Consider the following 25,764-nt stretch of genomic DNA (forward strand, 5'->3'; position numbering starts at 1 on the left):
TAGGTCATTTGATTGTAAATTCAAGATTGTACTCATGAGATGGTAAATTCTTCAGGGCAAGGGCTGTGGTTTTCATTTGTCTGTAAGACATCTGTATAAATAATAAAAGTCATTGTAATAAAATAGGAGCAGAGGGTCCTCTGCTGAGTCCACTGCAGGGTGTCATTTTGACCGCTGTGGTACACAATTGCTTCTAGTTATTTGTTAGGGTGCTCTGTGTACCACAGGCTGGTGACAAGCACTACGGGCATGCCAAGCACTGGACTCTACAGACTCTGTCCGTTGGTGGAGTCCTACTATAAAGTAAAAGAGGAATCTTTAGTACAGTCGATAAGAAAGAAAGCAAACTTATTAGGTAGGATTCTCACACATTAGCTGTAAAAGGAAAGTAGATAATATCCAAACTACACCACAATAAGTATGTCTACACAGCACACTTCTTTCAGCAGCGTGTAGAGGACATACCCACATAGCCCCCCAGCCCAGGTGTAATTAGCAGTGTAGCCAGTAAGATATGGCTTAGGAGACAAACAGAGTAAAGACATGCCTGAAGGGTATGGGTATGTACTCACATGCACACTCCGGGGGAGAGTTGATAGCAAGGAAAGGCTCCATCAAATCCCTACTGTTGGAGCCTACCCCTACCACAGGAAAAGGCTCTGACAGGGAGGAAAGGCTCTAGCAGCAAGGAAGGCGGTGGGGAAAGCAGCTCTCTGCTGCTGGAGCCCTTCCCTGCCACAGTAAAAGACTCCAGCTGTGGGAAAAGGCTCTGTCAGCTCCCCATTGCTGGAGCCTTTCCTCACAGCAGGAAGAAACATAAAAGTGGGGAAAAGGCAGTGGGAAAAAGGCTCTGGCAGCAGGGAGCTATTGAAACCATTCCCCGCTACCAACCTTCTGTCAGAGTGTTTCACTGATATCTGTAGCTACCCACAACAAAGTGGGCCCTGCCTGCTTTTCACTTCAGAGTGTAGCTACATATACACTCCGTGCTGCTACCAGTGGTTTGTAGTGTAGATGTAGACTAGGGGACATCCAAATAAGGAGTACAAGCTAACCTGTCAGAGTTCCCTGGGTCTAAGATCCAAGTAGCTTTATTATGTGCACCTCTCTGTGAGGAGATAGAGTCCTAGGCCTTCGGTCTCACAGGCCTAGTCTTCTTCAGTCTCTGGTGTTCTAGGCATCTTCTGACAGTCACACTGAGGATCCTTCCCTGCCACATTGCTGCACAGTAGGTCCATAAGCTGTTCTGGACACAGTGCCTGCTCCAAAATCCTTATAGTGCCTTTATTTGCTCTTCCCAGTAACTGTGGATCATACAGTTCTTTCTGCAGGCTAGATGCTAGCCTGAGTCCTACCCATCCTAGAATGATTTATAATAACCCAATGTTTTTCCTTTGGGTCATTCCAAATGAGCAAGGGTACCCAGTATTGAGCCAGAAGGTTCATTATTATATTTAAAATTTACACAAAATTGATTATGTTAAATGGCATCTTTGCCAAAACCATGATAATTTCAGTGGGAAAACTACAGACTTACAAGTGTTGGGGAAAGTACAGACTTATCAGCGTAGAGTAAAAAATGTAGGCGAATATCCTTCCTTTAAGACTTGACCCAGGAAATGTTATAATAAGAACAATACTGACATCCTTAATGCATCCCTTTAAGCTTTTTAACAGAATTTAACAGGAATACATGAGTGCAGCTCTGAATCAGTTAGTATTCTAGTTTCACTGATAATTTGTTTCTCTCTGAGACTTCTAGCTTTGTTAAAATATTCAAGAATGCATCATTCTGTGACATCAACAGTGCCCTGGGTTGCCACAAAACCACAGGTATTTGCAAAGTCAGAGAATGATGCATTCTGGATAAGAGGCATTCACAGAATAACAATAATAATTATAAACAGTTCATGTTACTGCCTGGATACTGAGAGCATTCAGCCCACATTTCTGGGCTTAGTTTTCATATCTGTTTACTTTTTTTCTTTACTGGGCAAAGCAGTCAGGGAGGACAAATCATGCACCATTAGAATTCAGGCCAGCATTTGGGGTGAGCACAAGGATCAGTGGGACACAGCAACAAGTAGTGAGTCATAGCAGAACAGAGAAGCAACAGTAGGAGGTACCTCTCATGAATGATTGCTGCTGGCTGGTCTTGTGCTTCCAAGAGACCAAAATTAAAACTCAGTAGAGAAGAAGCTTGCCAGAAGTTGGGAATGGTTGACTGGGGATGGATCACTTGATGATTACATGTTCTGTTCATTCCCTCTGAAGCACCTGGCATTGGCCACTGTTGGAAGACAGGATACTGAGCTAGATAGACCATTGGTCTGACCCAACATGGCTGTTTCTTATGTTCTTAAGAAGATGCATATACAATGTTAGATCATATTGTAACCTGAGGGAAAGGGGCATGAGGTGAGAATCCAGAGGAGGAACTAGGAAAGCCAGAACAGAAGAGTTACTATGGAGGCATGAGGTCCCCTAATGGCCCTCATGCCCTGTCACAATGTCATGTTACATTACCAAAGGGAAAGTGTGTGTGTGGGGGGGAATTAGAAAGGATAGCTATGCTGTCCTGGTGTATGTCAGTGATGCTATGACATGTTGTAGGAAGGGAGGAGGACTGAGAAAATGTCTAGAATGAAGATGACAGCTGATTATTACAGCATGGGGAAGGGCACACACCATGAAAGTGGGAGGCAAGAATTCCCACAGCCACAAGTCAGTTTTCTAAAACTTTCTGATGCTGGCTGGGCAGAGAGAAGCTTGATGAGGCCAGTACTGGTTCACTCTAAGAGAACGAGGACCAATCTGTTCATAATAGGCTTGGCTACATGGGATTGGACTGTCTAAGTTTAGATATCTTGTCTAAACTGATGGAGAGGTGGAAATATCTCACCTGAGAAATGTGGAGCAGCGTGGATACATCCAAATCCCCAGAGAGCCTTAATATCCACCCCTGAAAGCAGGTGTCTTTAAAGATCTGTTTGATGAGGACAAACTGATGTCTTTTTGAATCTTAAAAGTAAATATGGTCTCAGGGACAAACAATTTTTATTGTTATGCAGCTACCCACCAGCCTGACCCAAATACATGTAGTGACAAAATAAGGAGGAAAAATGAAAAAAAAAAAGAGTCTTTACAAATTATTTTAATTTACTCTTGGACTACAAACACGATTATGCATTAATCATAATTGTACTGTCATTTCACAGCATCAATACAGGATGGAGTTAACGGTGTTTGGGTGCCTTACGTGCATTTCCTTATCTTAGTAGATTTGGATTTCTTTTAAGGTTATCTTCAACTTTGAATTTCCTGGAGCGGTAAAACTTGTTTTAGGGATAATTACATTATCTCTGAAATGTTTTTACCATGAAATAACTGATACATACTCAACCTTAATCTTAACTCCAGTTTAATGTAGATTTTTTAAAATATGGGAATAATAATAAAACATAAATTTAGCTTTTTCGATAAGGAATTTCTGCAATAAATAAAATAAATAGCCCAGATATTATTCTGAAATTCATTTGTAACAACCAATCAGTTGATCAAATGCTGTATATTATGTCTTTTAGCATAACTAAACTCTCATAGTGTTTAACCTTATATTACTTAATACCTCACCTCTGATCCTTGATGAAGGGTTGCAGTATTGTGTGAAAATGTTAAGGGGTTAATTACACTATATGAAAAAAGCCTTGTAGGATGTGTTTTACCTCTCATGTAAAATGCATTATATTTTGTTTCTTGGTAAGTAGTATATTTGTCCACAATGATCTCAGTTATTCATTTCTAACTTGGCATGGATGTTTTAAATCAGCAGCATGTATTAGAAGTATGGGGAGGAGGGATAGCTCAGTGGTTTGAACATTGGCCTGCTAAACCCAGCATTGTGAGTTCAACCCTTGAGGGGGCCATTTAGGGAACTGGGGTAAAAAAAAAATTGTCTGGGAATTGGTCCTGCTTTGAGCAGGGGGTTGGTCTAGATGATCTCCTAAGGTTCCTTCTAACCCTAATATTCTATAATTCTATGAACATCTGGCTGAACTACTTGTGCAATAGCAGCATGTGATGAAAATGGCAAGCAGTGTATATAATTGTAGGCTTAGCTGGTTAAGTAGACTGAAAAAGCAGTCAGTCTGAGATGTTAATGTAGGAAAATGTAATTAACTTCGTAATAAAAGTTACAGCAATTCAAGAAGTGGATATAAACTGAGGAACATAGTGCTATCACTGGGCAATCAAACTGGTCAGTTGGAATGCTGGACATTGCTAGCAGTCACAGTGGTCTGTATTGTATGGAGAGGAAATTACAGAGGCAAAGCCCTCTGCTGTGAGTATCATAGATGTCACAAAGTACAGTCTCAACGGGAGAGATGATGTTTCCTGTGTCATCACAACTGTTCCTGTGGTCAGATGTTTGGCTGTGTGTGTTTTTTCAGTGTGCCATCCTAGCTCTGTGCAGACAGCGGGTACAGCAGACCTCAATCAGACTTCCCAATAAATCCACAGACTCGGTTTTCAGTGAAGGCACCAGGCCTGGTTTATTGCCAATGAAGCATGGTCCTAGCTCCCCAAATCAATGTCTACAGTTACACTAGCACATGTATGCTCATGACAAGGGACAGCTCAGTCAGTGGATCAGCCACTGCCCCCTAAGGCTGGCCAAAGACACTCCCTCTCAGACACCACTTTATATACAAGTTACATATTGCCCCGCTGACATAGTTAATTATTGCTCCCTGACATGGTTTGTTACCATCCATTACCTTGTACATGTTGGTTTGATCAAAACATCTCTATTCATCACACTGTCATCCTGACCTTGTCTTTAGGAGGGGTCAGTCTGTTCTCCTTATCTTTGGGGAGCGTGATTTGGTAAACCCTTCTGGAATGTGTGTGCACAAGTGTCCTGTGCTTAGTACTTCTTAGGAATATGGGTGTGTTTTTGCAACACCAGCCCTGTTCTTGCCAAGTTCATGTATTGGACAGTGATTCTGCAAACAGGAATCTGCTTTGTAACAGGGCAGGGCCTGACTTGACCTGACTTTTGCTAACTTTGCTTTATGTCAGCAGGGCTTGACTTTAGTTCAGACCTGAGGCCTTACACCAGGCCCCTTGTCTCAGGCTTTCTCTTTCTATTACAGTCCCATCAGCCAATTCACAAAATTGGATCTAAAGAGAAGGGTTAATTTGCACTGCAACCTACAATATGGAGTGACAGTTTGGTACCTTCTCTGTAGGAGGGTTAAGGTTAAAGAAAGAAAGAGAAATCCCTGAAAGGCATTACAACACTTCCATCAAACAAAAGTAGGTATGCCTCAGTTTCCCACACTTAATAGACTAATTTAGTTTTGCAGCTACACCAAGAGTTTCCTCTTCCAGGGTAACAAAAATCTAAAACTTCTACCCTGTCTTATCCCTGGGCAACAGCCCCTCATCAAAAGCCTATCAGTTTTCCTTCTTCTCCAGGTATAACTGCATCTCATCCACTCATTCTCTCTTTCTCTCTCTGGGTCACATCCCTCACTGAAATCTTCCACCCATCCAAAATACCACACCAACATCCCCTGGTGGCCCTCAGAATCAGAAAGGAGCTCACAAGCACAAATTACAGCTGTGAGACCACCCGCTCTCCTCAACTTCTCTTCCCCTAGAGCTAATTCCTTTGACTCTGCTACAATCCTTTAATTCTCCTCTCGGACTTGGCCTTTTCTGGCTCTCCAGCCAAAATAAAATCCCTCCCTCTCAGAGTATTTTACCCAGCCACTTGGCTGTCTTTTTAGGCCCTCTTTCCAGGTCATTGTACTAGAGAGAGACAGAGCCTCTGCCACTCTTAGCAGAGATGTCTACATGAGGCCTTACTCCCTCCCTGGTCTCTCATTACTTATCTGGGCACAGAGTTTAATTTTATTCCTATCTCCTTTTTTTCCAGAATTCCTGGCTGTTGCCTACAATGTTCATGGTCCCTTTGGGAACTACAACCTCCAGAATGCCTTTGTTCTGGGTTGAACTGGGAATAGAGCTTTCCTGGGCTAGGAGCCTGTCTTAAGCAGTCAGCATGCCTTATTGCAGGCATTAAACACAAGGCCCCTGATTCTGCTCTCACACCAATTTTACAGTGGTGTAACTCCATGAACTACAATGGGGTTAGAAGTGTGAGAGTGGAGTCATGTAGAATGTGATACTACAAAAGTAATTGGGCACCTCTGGAGAGGGTTTTATGATACATACATTTGCAACAACTGCCAAAGGTCATGCAAATCTCAGATTGGACTATTTAGTCACATGAGACATTGCAAACCATCTACATCATAGGCTGCAATTTCCACTGTCTCTCACAGATAAAAGGATGCCAACATCTGTGTCAGGTGAAGTTGAGGCCACTCGTGTCATAGGAATGCTCAGCAGCTTGAAGAATCTAAACCTCTGACCATCCATTTTCATTTTTTGTAACAAAAATATTTTAACTTATTTTCATATTACTTTCTAAGGTCCTTATTGTTTTTTAACTCCTTCTGCTCTCCCAGAATTTCTTTCCTGAGTTCAGCATGTTAAACTTCTATGCCTCCCACGAGCACATGCTCCTTCCCATTCATAACTAAAATCACAGGACTTATCTAAACACATATATGGCTCCAGCCCTAAGTGCCCTCTAAGCTGCGTGGCTGCACAGCAGCCTATTTAGCGCCGCGCAGGTGCTCAGGGAACCTGCCCGGCTGGGACCTGCCATGGCTGGGGGAGGGGCACCCCTTCCTCGGCCCCAGCCCGGCCCCCAACCTGCCGTGACCAGGGGAGGGGCGCCTATTCCGCAGCCTTAGCCCTGGAGCTGCCACGGTGGAGAGAGGCACCCCTCCCCCCCAGCCCAGCGGGGAGGAGAGCTGGGGGAGAGAGAGCTGGGGGAGTCCTCTCTCCCTGCTGTAGCCCCGGAGCACCCTCCTGCACACCAAACCCCTCATCCCCAGCCCACCCCAGAGCCTGCATCCCGGCCAGAGCCCTCACACCCCTGCACCCTCCCATACTCCAAAACCCTCGGCCCCACCCCCACCCCAGATGAATTTTGTTATGTGAACCAATATGAATGTGATATGTCGCACATCACTTGCATATTGGTGCACCTAACAAAATTCATTCCACACATGTGTGGGAAAAATTAGAAGGAACACAGCTCCAGATATGAAAATATTTTTGCTTCATGGAAATTTCAGGAGACATCCACCTTTGACTCCCTCCCACCAATCCTAAAATCTTTGTGCATGGAGGGTCAGATTCCAATCACTCTTATATCACTGTAAAGCAGGAGGAACTACACTGAAGACAATGGAATTACAATAATATGAGATAAGAATAAGGTCTATATTCCATTCTAGTCCAAACCTTGTTTTTCAAAACCTGTATTAAAGTGCTAGCCTCCTTTACTGACACCTTCCCACTGACTGAAAATTTACATTTATTGTATTTACTTTACAGTAGGAGTTTTAATGTTCCCTGCAGTTTCAGAAACTGTAATAGAAATCATTTTACAAAACTCCAAGAGTTAAAGTTCAGTGAAACTATTATAAATCAAGACTTTCCTTATAACTTTTGTCATCTGTGACTTTCACACAGTATCTTTGAGTGCCCTATTCAGTTGCTATAACAACATCTGTTGTTGGAAACTTAAAGTTGTATTTGTCACATGCATACCACCTGAATGGAAGTAGGAAAATTATACGTTAGCATTGACATAGTATCACATGACATTCTTAATTTATCTGGATGTAACTGGCTGAGAGTGGTTTAGCCTGTTACTCGGCTGGCATAAATTTACTTCCTTGTTGGCTTTGTGGACCATTAGTCATTAATTTTAAGTAGTAGCAAAGTGCTTTGCAGTTTGATTACGGGAGGAACTAATTGTGTAAGGTATGGGATTATTTACAATGGACAATAAATTAAAATGAGGGTGTAGATGTTTTTAAAATTCTTTTTTGGCTTCATTTCTAATGTTTGTCACTGTAGTTTAGTAATATCTTTGTTGTTGGGTCATCTTTCAAAACATGTTATGCAATATGTACGAAACATTACAGGAGTTTTCAGAATTCCTCCAAAGCTGGAAATTTGAGTTTAAAGGAAAAATCTTCAAATTGTAAAATGTAATTCATTATGCTGGCTAACAAATAGTTTGGGTGCATATTTATGTAGTTTGTAACACTGATTGAGCTCTGCTATATTTCACTGTAAAAATATTAAACCTTTTCTTGACATCATTGTTGATGTTATTAACAAGGAGTCTGCTCCTGCTGCACTTTAAGTCAATGGAATTTTTCCTTTGGCTTCAATGGGAACTGGACTGGACCCATAGACTTGGAAGATTTATATGTGCTAAATATTTAAGGTTTTGTTTTCTTCATTTCTCTAGGCTGAGCCAACTGATTATTGTTAGTGATCAGACACTGTTCTGTATCAGTGTTGGCACATCTAGCACTTTCTTTAAATACCTTTGTAAAAGCCCATTTTTCTTCAGGTATTTGGATATTTATTTATTCACAGGTTAGAAAGAATCATTAAGGGAAGAAAATTGTTTTGCATTTGTAGTGGTACCTACAAATTTTAAATTTTAATTAAGAAACAAATATAACACATTCCAAGAATAAAACTTTACAGTACCACTAGGTTTTGAAATATCTGTGAAAGAATGCTTCCATTGCTGCTTTGTTAATTTAGAACTACCAAATGGAAGCCTCCAGCCTCATCAATTAAGAAAACTACAAATAGTTTGAATTGGTTTATCTTCAAAATGTTACTCAGTAGCACAAGATGTTATTTATTATTTATACCACGGCAACACCCAAGGGCCACAGTTAGAATCAGGAGTCCAAGGTGCTGGGAGCTGTACAAACATAAAATAAGAGTGTCTCTGTTCTGGTCTGTGCTTCCAATATAAATAGATGGAGACTTAAACTCCAAGTGCCACATTTTCAAAAGGTTTTTAATCCAGTCTCCATTTCTGTGTGTACAACTTTGTATGTTCAGTTTTTGTTCACTGTCTTGCACACACAAGGCCTGATGTGCAAAATGAATGCAGAGCAGGTCAGAGTCAGAGCATAAATGCCCAACATTTTCTGAAAATAAGCCCCTTTAAGGTGTTTCAAGTTGATTTCACAAAAACAGAATTTTGAAATACCAGTAATCAGTTTTGAAAATCATGGCCTGTGAGTCCTGGTTTAAACACCAAGAATATTCTTCCTTTCTAGACCAATCCTCCTCTTTATTTTTATGATATTACTCAAAAATTGGGCATGAAATGTAGTGTTCTGAAAATTCATCCATTGTGTTTTTTTAAGACTCCATTTCCTCTATCCATTACCTAAGCAGTTGTTAATTCACCTACCTCCAGCTACCATATCTTTTTCCATTATTGTCATGTTATCATTAATATTCCATATTACTTTGGGCCTGTGAGTCATGCTAAAACTCTAGCTGCTAGTAACTACAACTAGGAAGATCTATGAATAGTTTTGTATAGTTTGTCAGCAATCAAGAACCCTTGATTTTTCTACCTTTGGAACCTGGACTACTTTAAATTAGAGAGGGGAAATAAAGTTTGGGGGAGATTATGCAGCCCCTTGAGTGATACATATAAATAGCTTTTTTGCCCGTCCTAAGTAATTTGATCCAGAAGGTGAGCTGTTGCTATAAGATAAAAGCTCTTTTGGCTGCTCAGTTTTCTGCATTGTTTCTGATCCCTATAGTATCTACAATGATCTTACTTTCTAATTATATTTATAGTAAGGGGAAACTTGTGTGGGACCATGCCCATAAGACTGCATATTTTGCAGGAAACAGTGAATCTCACTGTAGCAATGAGAGGGTCATAGCTCTTGGTGTGTGCTGAATACCCAGACAAGAAGTTAAGGGTTTGGGAGGCTGTGAAAGGGAATTTAAATGATGTAAAAGTTTTCAAGAATCATAACCCTACAGGAGAATAAAAGCTCTGCTTCTAAGGTGAAATTTCTGAGCAATTCTTTATTGATGAAGAGCTATAAAATAAAACCCAGCAGTTTGTCCCAGAACTATTTATTGCCCTTTCCAAAATTTGTTGGATGATTTCACAGTTGAAAATTGTTATATGCTCCAGTTCTTTTCCAGAAACATTTTTCACTCTGCACTGCTTAGTTTGAGGAGAGAATGGAAATTGGAAGAACTGAGGGATGACCCCATCTATATCCATACAGAGCTTTAAAAAATAATAGAATAAAAAAGACTATTTTATACTACAGTTCCATACTTGCAACTGCATATTCTATTGGACCTTTCCGACTCTCACTAAAGTTAATGAAAGTACTTCCATTGATTTCAATGGGCATTGGATGAGGCACAATAGACTGCACCCAATCTGAACAGGTCAAAAGTTTCTTCCTGAAATACATAGAAAAAACATCTATTTTCAGCAAATTTCAAAATAGCATTTGGGTCTTCCCCCCACCTTTTCAGCTTCATGAAAAATGAATAACACTATCTATTATTCCTTGAAAGACTCAGAACATTTCCTGTGGAACTGTTAAAGTTTTCAAGGATTTCTGGTTGCTTGTCACAGATTATTATTATCATGCTGAGGACTAGTTATGAAAGTTGTTTTTTTTTAAATTCTCTGAATGCTATATATTGTACACTAACAAAGAAGCCTACCCTGGCTTCACTGCTTTCTGTACAAAAAATATAGAATTAGGCTTTCTCTGAGTGAACAAAAGCGAACAAACAACAAAAGCCAAAGAAGCCATAAGCTAAGTGAGAAGTAAAAATCAGAGAGGTGAAAGTTGATTGCCTATTTTGTAACAAGTGTACATGGTTTAACATGACTCAGCCTAGACTGTCTTGCATAAACAACTCTCCTTCCCCTACCCTTGCTTGATTTAACACAGAACATAAGTGCATGCAGGGTCAATGAGCGTGAACCAAGGCTCTGGTCACAAGGATACAGAGGTGACTTTGTTCTACTAGGATGTCAGATATTTTATCTGAATCCTCAGTCGAGTCCTCCAGCTGTATCCTTGAGAGAGCTAGCATAGATATTAAAATATTGGAAACATGAAGGACACCGGTTAAATAAGAAGTGTGTGACAAGTTCAGTGGACTGAGTGAATGACAAAATGCAATCAAAGCTTCAAGAAATGTTTATGCACACAGCATTCTGATGTATCAGTGAAATAAATGTATTGCTTTCCTGTATTGTCTGTTGCAACTCTTCTGATTTTTTCATTATGAACACTTTCATTTAACATTAAAAATAGGCCTAATTCCCTTCCTCTTCCTCTTTCTATTTAACAGGCATATATACATACTGCAAAATATAGACAGACATTAACTGGGCTTGTTCAGAATGCTTTTTGTTGTTTATCTCTGCCAGGCAATGTAAAACACAATACTACTTTTCCAGATGTGTCACTGGCTTTGATTTCATGTGTAAAGCCCTACCTGATTTGGGTCCTGAGCTCTGGCTGAATTACAGTCCACCTCTCCATTTCTGGTCGTTTGCAGCACTTAAAATCAGCTGAGCTGCATCTGTATCCTGGACTGGAACTCTGGGGGACTAGATGCAGGGCATTATTGGTACAAGGCCCTTGGCATTGGAATCTGCTTTCTTGTTGGTCTCTTGAATACGTAATTTGTTGACCTTCAGACTATAATGGAAAGCTCATCTGTTGACTTCCATTAGGGAAATACAGTGGGATGAATTTTACGGAGGTGGTTGCTTCCCATTATCAAGGTTGCTACTAGGCTGCCCTCCACTTTGGTTTGGAAAATTTAATTATCCTGGAAATTGTCAGATTTATTTTGAAGACACGGGAGAATATTTTTGCAAAGCCTTAAGAATTTGCTTTAATCATTTATGAGCTAGATCATTAAAAATTCTCATGATCTGAAATGTTGACTTTGCCTAGTGTTTGTCTCGTTCTGTAGCTCAAAATGGCTTGTTACTGTTCCCCCTTTGAAATTTCCACATACATACATCTTGAAAACTTGTGTGCTGGACCAAAAATGAAGAAAATTAATTACAGTTAAACCAAGTTATTCGTTTAATTTCCTTTGGATAGTTTTAGGTTCAATCCTGTTCCAACTGATTTCAGTGGGAGTTTTTTGCCATTTACTTTAGTGAGAGAAGTCTTGGACACTATGGCCTAAACTTTCAAAAACATGAGCTCAGTTTTTTAGTCTCAGTTTTTGAGGCCCCAGCATAAAACAACTACGATTTGATGTCTTCTCATTTCTAGGTTTAAGTCATATTAAATTTGTTCTGAAGACACTGAATAAACTAAATACTTCTTTTCAAATGGAGCCTTCAAAATAACTCTTGGAAAGTTTTGTGTAGTGCCGAGGCTTTCTTGTGGCCCTTTATCAGCCCAGTGAAACACCATTATATCACCACACTCAAAACATAAATAGATTTTACTGATTATCCCCAGGCAGCCTTACTGTCGCTTTTTAATCTTTATACAATACAAGAGTGATAAGCACTTTCAAAATGCAGATAGATTAGATAGATTTTGACATTGGCTTGTGGAAGACGCAATTTTCAAGGGCAGAAATAATAAAATGTTTAAGGATATTCTATTGAAAAACTAGACACAATTCTCCATCACTGAAAACTGATAGAGAAAAGAAAAAGCCAATAGAGAATATATTCCACAATAGCCCCCCGCATCAGTGATTTATTTCAGTGGCCAAAACAAAGATACCTGAGTTGGTGCTTATATAAAATGCATTCTCTTCGAGAGCTTTTCATGACCCTTTAAAAAATGCTGGGGTGATATTTTCCTTATAGACAGTGTATTTTTAGTGACAGATTCTTTCTACAATTTCCAAATAGCTAGGGGAATATGGATTTTGTTTTATAGCCATTATTAGTTTGGTCAGCTCAGCTCATCCCTTTAATTTAAAGATAGAGTGACCCCCTATTCATAACATATCAAATAACTTTATCTTCATTTACCTATGTAATAGACACTGATGAGAACAGCCCTGGGGAATTCAGAAACAATCAAAATGATCCCAAAACTTTGTTTAAAAAACCTAGTTAATGTTGCTAGATGATTACAATAAACTCAATTATCTATGGACTTTTATTTATTTAGATTTAAACAACTCTAAAGATCATAGAATATCAGGATTGGAAGGGACCTCAGGAGGTCATCTAGTCCAACCCCCTGCTCAAAGGGGGACCAATTCCCAGACAGATTTTTGCCCCAGATCCCTAAATGGCCCCCTCAAGGATTGAACTCACAACCCTGGGTTTAGCAGGCCAATGCTCAAACCACTGAGCTATCCCTCCCCCCTATTCAAGGCCCACAGGACACTAATACTATATTAACATCATACTTAAATCTCAACAGAATTAAAACAATCAATTCAACAGGACTTCAGCCAGCTACAGAAGCTCCTTTACACCTGTTCATCAATATGGGATACATACCTTCAGCACTCTCCAGAACCCATCTCAAGTTTCTTTTTGGAGCATGCCTGCAAGGTCACCACATTTGCACTATTTCAGATGGGGGGAGAAAATTCCAGGGTTTCAGAGCTCTCACACAGAATACCCTGCCAGCCACTTCCTCTCTTTTATAACAAGGAGGATCCATCTTGATCATTCCTGCTGACTGTAGCTGTGGCAGTCTGACACGGGAAGAGAGGCAATCCCTCACATAAGGCAATCCCAGGCCCTTTAGGGCTATATAGGTCATAACCAACACCTTGAATTTCACTGGAGACTAGTGGGCAGTCTAGATGATCCCTAAGTTTGAAACCTAGTAACTGATGGCAAACACACTCTCAATCAAAGGGGCTGATATTACCACCATCATTTCCTCGGACTGCTTGCCTCCCCCCTCCCCCATCACCTCAGTCTCATGTGGGTTGAGCTTCAGTCAGCTCACTGTCATCCATGACTATATGACCCCCATGTTTATAGTATGTGAGCACGTTGAGCTTTAATAGATTTAGCCTCACAACCCCCTAAATGATGAGAAAGTATTACTACACCATGATTCAAATGACTGACTTAGGCAGAAAGGCTCCAGTTCTGCAAAGCACGTAAACCTAAAGTGAACATGAATGGCCCCACCAAAGCACTTGAACACATGCTTAAAGTCACACAGAAAGGCTGTAACAGAGCCAGGGAATGAACCCTGATGGCCTGAGTCCCAAGCCAGTACCTTTAATCACAAGACCTCCCTTTCATCTTACATGACTTACAAATTGCAAGTACTTAAAAGTGCACAAATGTTTAAAAATCATAGAATCATAGAACTGGAAGGGACCTCGAGAGGTCATCTAGTCCAGTCTTCTGCCCTCAAGGCAGGACTAAGTATTATCTAGACCATCCCTGACAGGTGTTTGTCCAACCTGCTCTTAAAAATCCCCAATGATGGAGATTCCACAACCTCCCTAAGCAATTTATTCCAGTGTCTAACCACTCTGACTAGGAAGTTTTTCCTAATGTCCAACCTAAACCGCCCTTGCTGTAATTTAAGTCCATTGCTTCTTGTCCTATCCTCAGAGGTTAAGAAGAACAATTTTTCTCCCTCCTCCTTGTAACAACCATTTATGTACTTGAAAACTGTTATCATGTCCCCTCTCAGTCTTCTCTTCTCGACTAAATAAACCCAATTTTTTCAATCTTCCCTCATAGGTCATGTTTTCTACACCTTTAATCATTTCAGTTGCTCTTCCCTGGACTTGCTCCAATTTGTCCACATCTTTTCTGAAATGTGGCGCCCAGAACTGGACACAACACTTCAGTTGAGGCCTAATCAGCATGGAGTAGAGCAGAAGAATGACTTCTCGTGTCTTGTTTACAATACTTCTGCTAATACATCCCAGAATGATGTTTGCTTTTTTTGCAACAGCGTTACACTGTTGACTCATATGTAGCTTGTGATCCACTATGACTCCCTAGATCCCTTTCCATAGTACTCCTTCCTAGGCAGTCATTTCCCATTTTGTATGTGTGCAACTGAATGTTCCTTCCTCAGTGGAGTACTTTGCATTTGTCTTTATTGAATTTCATCCTATTTACTTCAGACCATTTCTCCAGTTTGTCCAGATCATTTAGAATTTTAATCCTATCCTTCAAAGCACTTGCAACTCCTCCCATCTTAGTATCATCTGCAAACTTTATAAGTGTACTCTCTATGCCATTATCTAAGTCAGGGATTGGCTACCTTTGGCACATGACCCATCAGGGAAATCCGCTGGTGGGTCAGGACAGTTTGCTTAACTGCAGCGTCCACAGGTTCGGCCGATCTCAGCTCCCATTGGCTGCGGTTCACCATTCCAAGCCAATGGGGGCTGTGGGAAGCGGTGGCCAGCACATCCCTCGGCCCACACCACTTCTGGCAGCCCCCATTGGCCTGGAACGGCGAACCACAGCCAGTGGGAGCTGCGATCGGCTGAACCTGCGGACACTGCAGGTAAACAAACTGTCCCGGCCCGTCAGCAGATTTCCCTGATGGGCCGTGTGCCAAAGGTTGCTGATCCCTGATATAAGTAATTGATGAAGATATTGAATAGAACTGGATCCAGAACTGATCCCTGTGGAACTCCACTCGTTATGCCCTTCCAGCATGACTGTGAACCAGTGATAACTACTCTCTGGGAACAATTTTCCAACCAGTTATGCACTCACCTTATAATAGCTCCATCTAGGTTGTATTTCCCTAGTTTGTTTATGAAAAGGTCATGCGAGACAGTATCAAAAGCCTTACTAAAGTCAAGATATACCACATCTACTGCTTCCCCCCATGCACAAGGTTTGTTACCCTGTCAAAGAAAGCTATCAGGTTGGTTTGACATGATTTGTTCTTGACAAATCCATGCTGACTGTTATTTATCACCTTATTATCTTCTAGGTGTTTGCAAATTGATTGCTTAATATTTGCTCCATTCTCTTTCTGTGTACAGAAGTTAAGCTGACTGGTCTGTAATTCCCTGGGTTGTCCTTATTTCCCTTTGTATAGATGGGCACTATATTTGCCCTTTCCTGGTCTTGTGGAATGTCTCCTGTCTTCCATGACTTTTCAAAGATAATTGCTAATGGCGCAGATATCTCCTCAGTCAGCTCCTTGAGTATTGTAGGATGCATTTCATCATGGTGATTTGAAGATATCTAACTTGTCTAAGTAATTTTTGACTTGTTCTTTCCCTATTTTAGACTCTGATCCTACCTCATTTTCACTGGCATTCACTATATTAGATGTCAAATTGCCACCAACCTTCTTGGTGAAAACCGAAACAAAGAAGTCATTAAGCACCTCTGCCCTTTCCACATTTTCTGTTATTGTCTTTCCCCCTTCATTGAGTAATGGGCCTACTCTGTCTTTGGTCTTTCTCTTGCTTCTAATCTAGTTGTAGAATGTTTTCTTGTTTCCTTTTATGTCCCTAGCTAGTTTGATTTCATTTTGTGCCTTGGCCTTTCTAATTTTGTCCCTACATACTTGTGGTATTTGTTTATATTCATCCTTTGTAATTTGACCGAGTTTCCACTTTTTGCAGGACTCTTTTTTGAGTTTTAGATCATTGAAGATCTCCTGGTTAAGCCAGAGTGGTCTCCTGCCATACTTCTGATCTTTCCTACACAGTGGGATAGTTTGCTCTTGTGCCCTTAATAAGTCTCTTTGAAAAACTGCCAACTGTCTTCAATTGTTTTTCCCCTTAGACTTGCTTCCCATGGGATTTTACCTACCAACTCTGAGTTTGCTAAAATCTGCCTTCTTGAAATCCATTGTCTTCATTGTGATGTTCTCCCTCCTATTCCTTAGAATCATGAACTCTACCATTTCATGATCACTTTCACCCAAGTTGCCTTCCACTTTCAAATTCTCAACCGGTTCCTCCCTATTTGTCAAAATCAAATCTAGAACACCCTCTCCCCTAGTAGCTTTCTCCATGTTCTGAAATAAAAGAATAGTCTCTAATACATTCCAAGAACTTGTTGGATAGTCTGTGCCCTGCTGTGTTATTTTCCCAACAGATATCTGGGTAGTTGGAGTCCCCCATCACCACCAAGTCCTGTGCTTTGGATGATTTTGTTAGTTGTTTAAAAAAAGCCTCATCCACCTCTTCTTCCTGGTTTAGTGGCCTGTAGTAGACCCCTACCATGACATTACCCTTGGTTTTTACCCCTTTTATCCTTACCCAGAGACTTTCAACAAGTCTGTCTCTTATTTCTATCTCAACCTCAGTCCAAGTGTATACATTTTTAATATATAAGGCAACATATCCTCCCCTTTTCCCTGCCTGTTCTTCCTGAGCAAGCTGTATCCTTCTATACCAATATTCCAGTCATGTGTATTATCCCAAGTCTCCGTGATGCCAACTACGTCTGTAGCCAAATGTGCTCTTCCCCTTCCCTGATAGGTGGACCCCATCTCTGTTTAGCAGTCATTTTTCCTGGAACAGCATCCCGTGGTCAAGGAAGCCAAAGCCCTCCTGGTGACACCATCCTCGCAGCGAGGCATTCACCTCCAGGATGCATCTGTCTCTGCCGAGGCCCCTACCCGTGACTGGAAGGGCTGAAGATAACTCCACCTGTGCTCCCAACTCCCTCACCCTTACTCCCAGAGCTCTGTAGTCACTTCTAATCTGCTGAGGGTCATATCTTGCAGTAGCATTAGTGCCCACATGGATGAGTAGCATGGGGTAGTAGTCAGAGGGCCGGATGAATCTTGACAATCTCTCTGTAACGTCTTGGATATGGGCCCCTGGCAGGCAGCATAGTTAAGGATCTCATAAATGTGCCAGTAAGATAAACATAGACACAGTATTCGTATCAAACACAAAGAAATGCATATTTCATCACAATACAGCAATATTAACACAGACCTCAAATCAATACTATTATTTCATTAGGAATCTCAAAACATACACAGAATGCAAAATACTTCTTAAAAAAGACTGTGAAAAGAGAAAAATGATATATGTACGCATTAGTGATACATTGATCAGCTTCATATAGAAACGTACGTGCGTGAGAGGAAGGATGGGCTTGTGGTTAGGGTGGAGGTCTAGGATTTGATAGATCTGTGTTCAGTTCTTTGTTCTACTACAGGCTTCCTGTGTGACCTCAGCCAAATTACATTATCTCTTTGTGCCTCATTTATCCAGCTGTATAAAATAGAGCTTCCCTACCTTACATCATTAATACATTAATGATGGTGAGGTGCTCAGGTAACAAGGTCATAGGCGTACCTTAGACACATACTTCAGCAGTGCTACATGCTTGTTTTTACTCAACTATTTAAACAGCATTATTATCAAGAAATAGCAAAAATCTATTATCAGTTAATCTATTAATTGATATTCCCTACTTAGCAATGTCCCATAAAAGAAAATATTTGAATAAAAACATTAAGATAATAAAAATAATGCTATTAAGAAGCCACCATTTTGGGGTCAAATTTAAGATTGTTTTGTTTGGATGGAATATATATTTCTTTCTGACTCTTAAGAATAAACCCCTCATCTGTGGTTGTAGTAGGGTCCCTGTGGTGCCAGGGCCGGCTTCAGGGTTTTGGCTGCCCCAAGCAGCCAAACAAACAAACAAAAAAACAAAACAAAACAAAACAAAAAAGCTGCGATCGCAATCGCAATCTGCGGCAGCAATTCGGCAGGAGGTCCTTTGCTCTGAGCAGGAGTGAGGGACTGTCCGCCGAATTGCTGCCGAACAGCTGGACGTGCCGTCCCTCTCCGAAGTGGCCACCCAAAGCACCTGCTTGGTAAGCTGGTGCCTGGAGCTGGTCTTGTGTGGTGCAAAGCTGCCATAAAGCCATCTTTTCTTATCTTTTGTTTAAAGAAGGCACTCCATTTCAAGTGCTTTATTGGCAGTTAATGATTTTGCTGTTACATGGTAGCATATGGAAGAACTGTTTCTCATTAGAGCAAGTATGCATGGTCAGTTAGAGCAAATCAATAGATGCTTTGCTGTGCTTATAGACAAATCAAAGGTCTTCGTAGCGTGACGTGCAGCTAAACAAATATCTCTGTTATGAAAGCTTTTAGATATGTTTGTATCTGGACTATTTAACTATAATTTATCATTTTCTGTCTAATTATAGAGGAAGCACAAGTACAATCAGATTGTCTAGTCCAAGTAAACAACATTGCTATTGCTAGGGCATATTTATAGTTTTGCAAGATTCTTTCCATATTACATGAATGTTATTCATAAGAAGAGTCTCAAGGCCTACTCCTGTTTCTTTGGTTTTCAAGAGTGATTAAAGGTAATTTTTCTTCTAATAGAACATAAACATATTTTCCTTCTGAATCATGTTAATCAGCAGATAATTACATGTCTGTTATGCTTTTTTAGGAAGTCAAGCAATTCTTGATTAACTATATTAAGCAATTTGTCTAGTATAATGAACCTTGGAGATGCTATTAATGCAGATAAGATCAGTGGTGCAGTAGGGCGATATGGTCCAGTATGCCATACCAGTAAGCTACTTATAGCTGGTATGGTGTACTGAAAAGACACAGGAGGAGCAGAACGTGGGGCCACCTGGCAGCCCCATGCCGGCAGCTTCTCCTGCGCGATTGTACTGCCCCCAGCCCTTTGACACATCTGCATGCCCACATCTCTTGTCCGGGATCTGTACAGCAGCCCAGCCGGAGGACAGGGCTGGGGGAGGTACAGCTGCACCGCAGGAGTTGCTAGCGAGGGGCTGCCTGGTGACCCCATGTTCTGCTTCTTTTGCCACTGAACTGCAGGGAGCTGCAGCGGCAAAAGAAGAAGAATATGCAGCTCCTCCAGTGCGGCTGTACCCGCCCCCAGACCCAACCCCCAACCCTTCGACGCAGCTGCGTGCCTGCGTCTCCTGTCCAAGTCTGTACAGCAGAGGACAGGGCTGGAGGCGGGATTGGGGGCGGTGCAGCTGCGCTGGAGGAGCTGCCAGCATGGGGCCGCACAGCGGTCCCACATTCTGCTCCTTTCACTACTGCAGTTCCAGAGAGCCCTGTGGTTCAGAAGTCTCTGGTGCAGCGGGAGGAGGACAGACCCCCCCCCCTCCCCAGGCAACGTGGGATGGATCATGGGGTGGGGAGGAGAAGAGCCCAGGGCCCTGCGCTGGGGGCTGGGTGCAGGATCACGTGAGGAGTCACATGGGGAGGTCACGTGCCCTCTCTCCCCCCTTAGCTGGTGCAGCATACTGGTAAGAAATGCATTCTTCTTGCACCACTGGATCAGATCCAGGCTATAGTAACTTGTAGTGAGTGACTGGAAAAGTTTGATTGGATTACTGAAGGCTCTTGTAATAGTCAATTTAGCCTTTTATGCCTAGGTTATCCAACTGGAATTTAACAGCCCATAGCAATGGGTTATGCTCATAGTTCTTGTCTATAAGAGCCACCTCCCATGCTGTATTCATAATGAGATCTTTTATTGTAGTTTTAGAGATACTTAATTATGAAGTGGCATGGCAAAGTAGCTGAGATCTACATACTACAACCTAAAGTTGTGAGCAAACCTGTTAGTTTTCATCTTGAGCTTATCAAAATTTTGGGTGATCAGCTTTGTCTTGCACTTAGCTTTATCCCACATGCCTCAAAGGAGTTGCATGTTTTACTTTCATTGATTTCCCCCCCATTTTACAGAACAAAATGTTGAAAAGATATGCCATTTTGATTATGTGACTGTTGGGTTTTTGTTTACCGATTGTAGTTTTGGTCATAAAATAGTCAGATTAGGAAAGCTCTTACTGTGGATATCTGGAGGGTAGAAGCTGTAGACAAAAGCTGATTAGTTACATCTAATACAATTCTTCAGAATAGAACAGTGCTCTAATTGGGTTAATATAATACATACACATTTTGGTAATTATATGTTTCCCCACACTCTCTTACCTAAACATATGTGAGATATGCTTAGGCATGTTGATACATATTTAATTAATATTAAGGGCCATATTGTGTCCCCCGGTGCACCAAGTGCAACCACATTGATACAGTATAATGGCACAAGTACTGTAACTGAGTGCAGAACTCAACCCCAGTAATATTAGACAGCAAACATCATAATATAATACTAAAATTACAGGGCCTGATTTTCAAAGAAGGCTTCACCCCCACTCGAAAGGGTGTTTAAACAACTGAATGTGCATTTTTCACAATCCAAAGCCCATAGGAACCCTTCTGTTGACTTCAGTGGGTTTTGGATTGTGCCGTAATGCTTGAATTGACAGGAGATAAATTTTACACATGCTAACCCCATTTGTTAAAAGCTATTACTTGCACATACAGATATTGGTGTTACAAAAGGTGTTTGTATGGATGGTTAAGTGTGCACAAAAGTTGGTCACCTTCCAAAACCAGAGCTTTACATTCTACTTTAAAATTATTCTAGTTTTTTATTGAAAAGGCAGATTTATATATTTTTAAATCTTCACTGCTCCTCTTATAGGCTTAGAAATCAATTTTTACATTCCAGTGACTAATTCAGAAAATACTTTTAATCTTTTAATTATTTTTGGAGTTAATATATCAGTGGTGCATTTAAGTGGGAACTTTGTGGATTGTTTTAATTTGACCAAGTATAAAAGTAGACAAAAAGACGTGTAAAAATAGTCTACGAAATTATTTATCTGGGAACCCTGCTTAGGATAGAGAGTAAGAAGTTTTCCTTGACTCAGTGGAAGATTCAAAAGTATTAGTTCAGTGTAATTACAGGTAATATAGGTAATTATTACAAGTAGTAACATGAATTATACTGTAAGTGTTTGCCACACTTTAAAAGCTCACAGCAATAGTTCAGATGCATAACGGGTGGAGACTGCAGCCAATTGAATACTGCATAATAATGCCTCCAGAGCTATACTGGATGACAAATGTAGCATTGACTCCAACACACTGCAGCCTTGCAACCACTTCCTGTTGTGCAAGGGAGTTTGATCATGGCCACATCTCTGTTATGCCTTGGAGAGGCAGCACTAATGGCCCCACTCCTTTGCAGGAGAACTGGGTGAGTACAAAGACTCCCTGCACACTTTCTCCCTTTACCCTCATCTCAGTAAACTCATAAATGGGAAGGCTTAGTACAGGCATCCGGCATATCCCCTTACCTTGAACGACCATATAGAGACTAGTGACAAGACTATCCATAATGTGCATAATTATAGTTTTCCTCATGACAAACTTTGAACTAGTTTGTCTCTGTTCATACCGATTTCTAGCCTCCAATTTCTGCACACTATCTTGAACTACACCTCCCATCATTTCATTCACACCCATGTTTCCTTCAGTCACACTCTCATTCACTCACACACAAATCTGCCAACCCATCTCCCTCTTTCAAGTCCCTATGCCTTCTTCAAGTGCAACACTCCCATTGTTAAAATCCTCTTCCCTCCATAGTAACCCACAGGCTCAGAGCCCCTTGCCACCCAAGCTCAGACCCCTTCTCTTCAGGTGGAGAAGTACACCCTCATTTCCTAACAATCCCCTGCAGCTCAGAACCTCCCTCCACATCAACTCCAAACCCCCTAATTCAGAGCCTTTCCCTTTCCACCTGAGCATTACCCACTACCCAGCTCCCCCAGTTCCAAGCCCCCCAACAGACCCACAGGATAGCTATGTGTACAGTGGCCACTGGGGTTTCCAGAATCTGGAAAAGCCCCATCCTCACCACCACGAGGAGTCCCAGCTGTCAGCAGGTGATGCTGTACACTGCAGTACAGCACCCAGACCATAGGTGCTATGCAATAGTATAATGTATATATATATAGTCTACCATATATAGTATAGTATACCATAGTCACAGACTTTATATACTATAAATCAGATATTCCTCTCACTTACACTGGTGTAAATCAGGACTAACTCCATGAAAGAAAATGGTGTAAAATTGGTATGGAATCAGAATCCGTGTGCATAATGTGGCTGATAGCGGGAGCCTTGCTGATATGGTTTAGTTTCACCAATCCCTGGTGACTTGGCATCCCAGCTTATTTCCCTAACCTAGACAAAACAACCCCCTGATCAAAATTCTCCTCAGATAATTCTATCATTGTTTGTAATAGGAAAATATTCTCAAACTTGAATTCACAGTAAAAATAGCCCAGCTGTTTGTGTACTTTAAACACACAATATGTGGAAGATTCAAATCAGACTCACAGTACACAAACTTATAAAATGATTGTGTTCGCATAGCGAGCGGTGGTCACCCATCAGATGTTTCCAGGGATAGCTCTGCTATTAGACAATGTAATTGTGTGTGATAAGATGTCTAGTTCTAGCACCCTGCATGGAATTATTTATTTATTTCAGTTGGGTGTGGAATTTCTTTTAGAACACATTGGTGCCTATCCAAGGCTGTGGGTGTTCTTGACATACATAAATGGTCAGAATCAGCAGTCCTTCTGTTTCATCACACATGTCTTTAATCACCAGTCATGTGACCAGTTCAGTTTAACATATCACCAAAGTTTTTCGCTAGACAAAAATTTCATCTTCATCTGCCAGAACAGGGGAGTCTCATTAGCTCCAATCCAAGAGTGTAAATGGTTTTGTGTATCTCTTTTAGTCAGCAAGGACTAAGTGGCAAGAGAGGAGTCTTCTGGGAACTACTCAAGTCCCTTGTGATTCCGAGAGACATACAAAATCTTTTAGGCTCCTGAACTGGAATACCACCTGGTCTGTCTCACTAATGAAAACCACTGGATCTGCTTCTGCCATGAGCCAGTAGAATTGCCCCGTACCTCACTGTAGGGTCCTAGAACATGACTAACTACTAATTAATGTGTTCAAGGGAAGAATCCTACACTAGCTGGAAGATTGAGTGGTGACTTAGTAGCCCTTTTCCACATCTGACTTTGATGATGTGGTGCTTTTCTGCTTCTTTTTTTTAAGTTACTCAGGCTATAGGTAGCAAATATCAAGAGAAAAGAAAAATAATGCAAAAATAAAAGAAATTAAAATATTTGTAAACTTCCTCCAGGAAGACCAAGATGGGTACTCAGCAGCATTCTGAGTAAACATGAAATTTAAAAAATATGTGTGAGTGTCAGAAACTGGAAATGGAAGAGATGTTCACTTACATCCTACAATCCAAGATGGTTGCTGCTATTTCAGCTGGAGCTGTACTATTGACTGAGAAAGTCACCTGGACCTGTTAGGAGATGTTACTAAAAGTTCAATCCATGAGTACTCATGCACAGACCCCTCCCACACATTGAGTCCCATGGAGATCAATTGGGCTGAGTGTGGAAGCAGGAGTCCATGTGCACTCATTACAGGATTATTGTTTAAACCTTCAGCATGTTTAAGGCCAAAATATATTTATAAAGATTATAATAATACATACATATTCTAGAGCTGAGATCTATTATTGTTTTGTGGGACGAAAGAGTGACCTTCAGTGGACAATGATGCTCTCAAAGTGTGATTCCAGCATTGTATTGCATTGCATTGCATTGTCAGGTACTTGCAAATGCAAAAGATCTTCTATTATAAACCTCTACTGCAGCCTCTCTATCTCTCTAGTTCATACACACAAGATATATACATGTATAATGTATTTTGCATATTTTAGCATATTATGCAAAATTTAATGTATAAAAACATTCTGATAAAATCTTGTTTTTATGTATAAGCTGACCTTCAATAGGAATTATAAAGACTCTATGACAGCAGTCTACTCTCTATATGTATCTATATGTCACTTGAGAAAAGCATGACTCATGACTTTTTGCTACTGAACTGATTAAACTTCTATCCTGAAACTGACAGGAGAGTCATTGTTCAGATTGATGTTCTCAATGTCCTTACATTCAACAGAGTTTACTCTTGATTTATTAAGCTTCCAGGTAAACATGATTTACCTAGTTTCATGTGCACATATTTTTACTGTGTCCTTTTGCTAATTGGTATAATGGAAATATTATGAGTGTCTTTATATTTCTGTCCTCTCCAAGCTTACTATATGTAAAAAAAGCAAAATGTATTTCATTTCCTATTACAGATATTATATTGAATTTTTGTGATTTGAATTGTTTTGATCTATATTTTCTAATAATGATGGAAAACACTTGTTTTGTTATATGTTATCACACTTGACAGAAAAATAATCTGGAGTATAAAGCTTTTCCTCTGATGATGTTGAAATATAGAAAGATACCTTCAACTAATGCATATTTTTGTTTCTTTGTTTTTATTGTGGACTTTGGGCATTGGAGGTTGATCACTGAATAGTGCCAGGACTGGTAGAAATAGCTCTTGAGGGGTGAAAATGGGAACTCAGGGAAGTAAATAATTTAAAGGCATGTTTCCTTGAGATTTGGGGTTAAAGCCCAGATTCTTTATTGAGTTCAGTGCATGTGAGTTGGCCTGGGAGGGTCCCACTCTGGAATTATGTAACATTCCTTTTGTATACTTTAGTGGGTTGGTCTGGACCTTCTTGGGCTCCTCAGCTATTCAGTGGTACTGCTTTAGAGAAGACCACAACCTTAGCATGGCATGTAGACTTCCTCTGCATCACTTTCCTCTGCATCCCATGAGGCTATAGCAAATTACAGGGAGGGGGGAGAAAAAATAGAAAAGGAATGTAAATTGATATGTGCCTACATAAATAATGTGATAAGAATCTTTATGTAGGCTCTAAACTTTGTTACGGAACATCCAAAGATTATCTTGTCTGTACCATTGTAGAAATGTCAGGCCTCTCCATGACTGTGAGAGATATAGCAATGTGATATGCTCATAGGAGGATGTGTCCTGTGTTAGTAAAAACTTCCT

The 25,764-nt window shown here is 40.7% G+C and overlaps 1 protein-coding gene across 3 annotated transcripts in view; it reads left to right on the forward strand.

Moving 5' to 3' along the window:
- SLC16A7 (solute carrier family 16 member 7) overlaps positions 1–25,764 on the forward strand; it is a 136,202-nt gene that overhangs the window by 39,110 nt on the left and 71,328 nt on the right. The window contains exon 1 of one of the 3 annotated variants that reach the window (XM_034770254.1): positions 7,812–7,911. The exons of the other annotated variants lie outside the window; for them this stretch is intronic. The gene's annotated coding sequence lies outside the window, so the exon portion shown is untranslated. Of the gene's footprint in view, positions 1–7,811; positions 7,912–25,764 lie in introns of those variants that run through there. 3 annotated transcript variants of the gene reach the window in all.

This window comes from Trachemys scripta, chromosome 1, assembly GCF_013100865.1.
Source record: "Trachemys scripta elegans isolate TJP31775 chromosome 1, CAS_Tse_1.0, whole genome shotgun sequence".
Classification (NCBI taxonomy): domain Eukaryota; kingdom Metazoa; phylum Chordata; order Testudines; family Emydidae; genus Trachemys; species Trachemys scripta.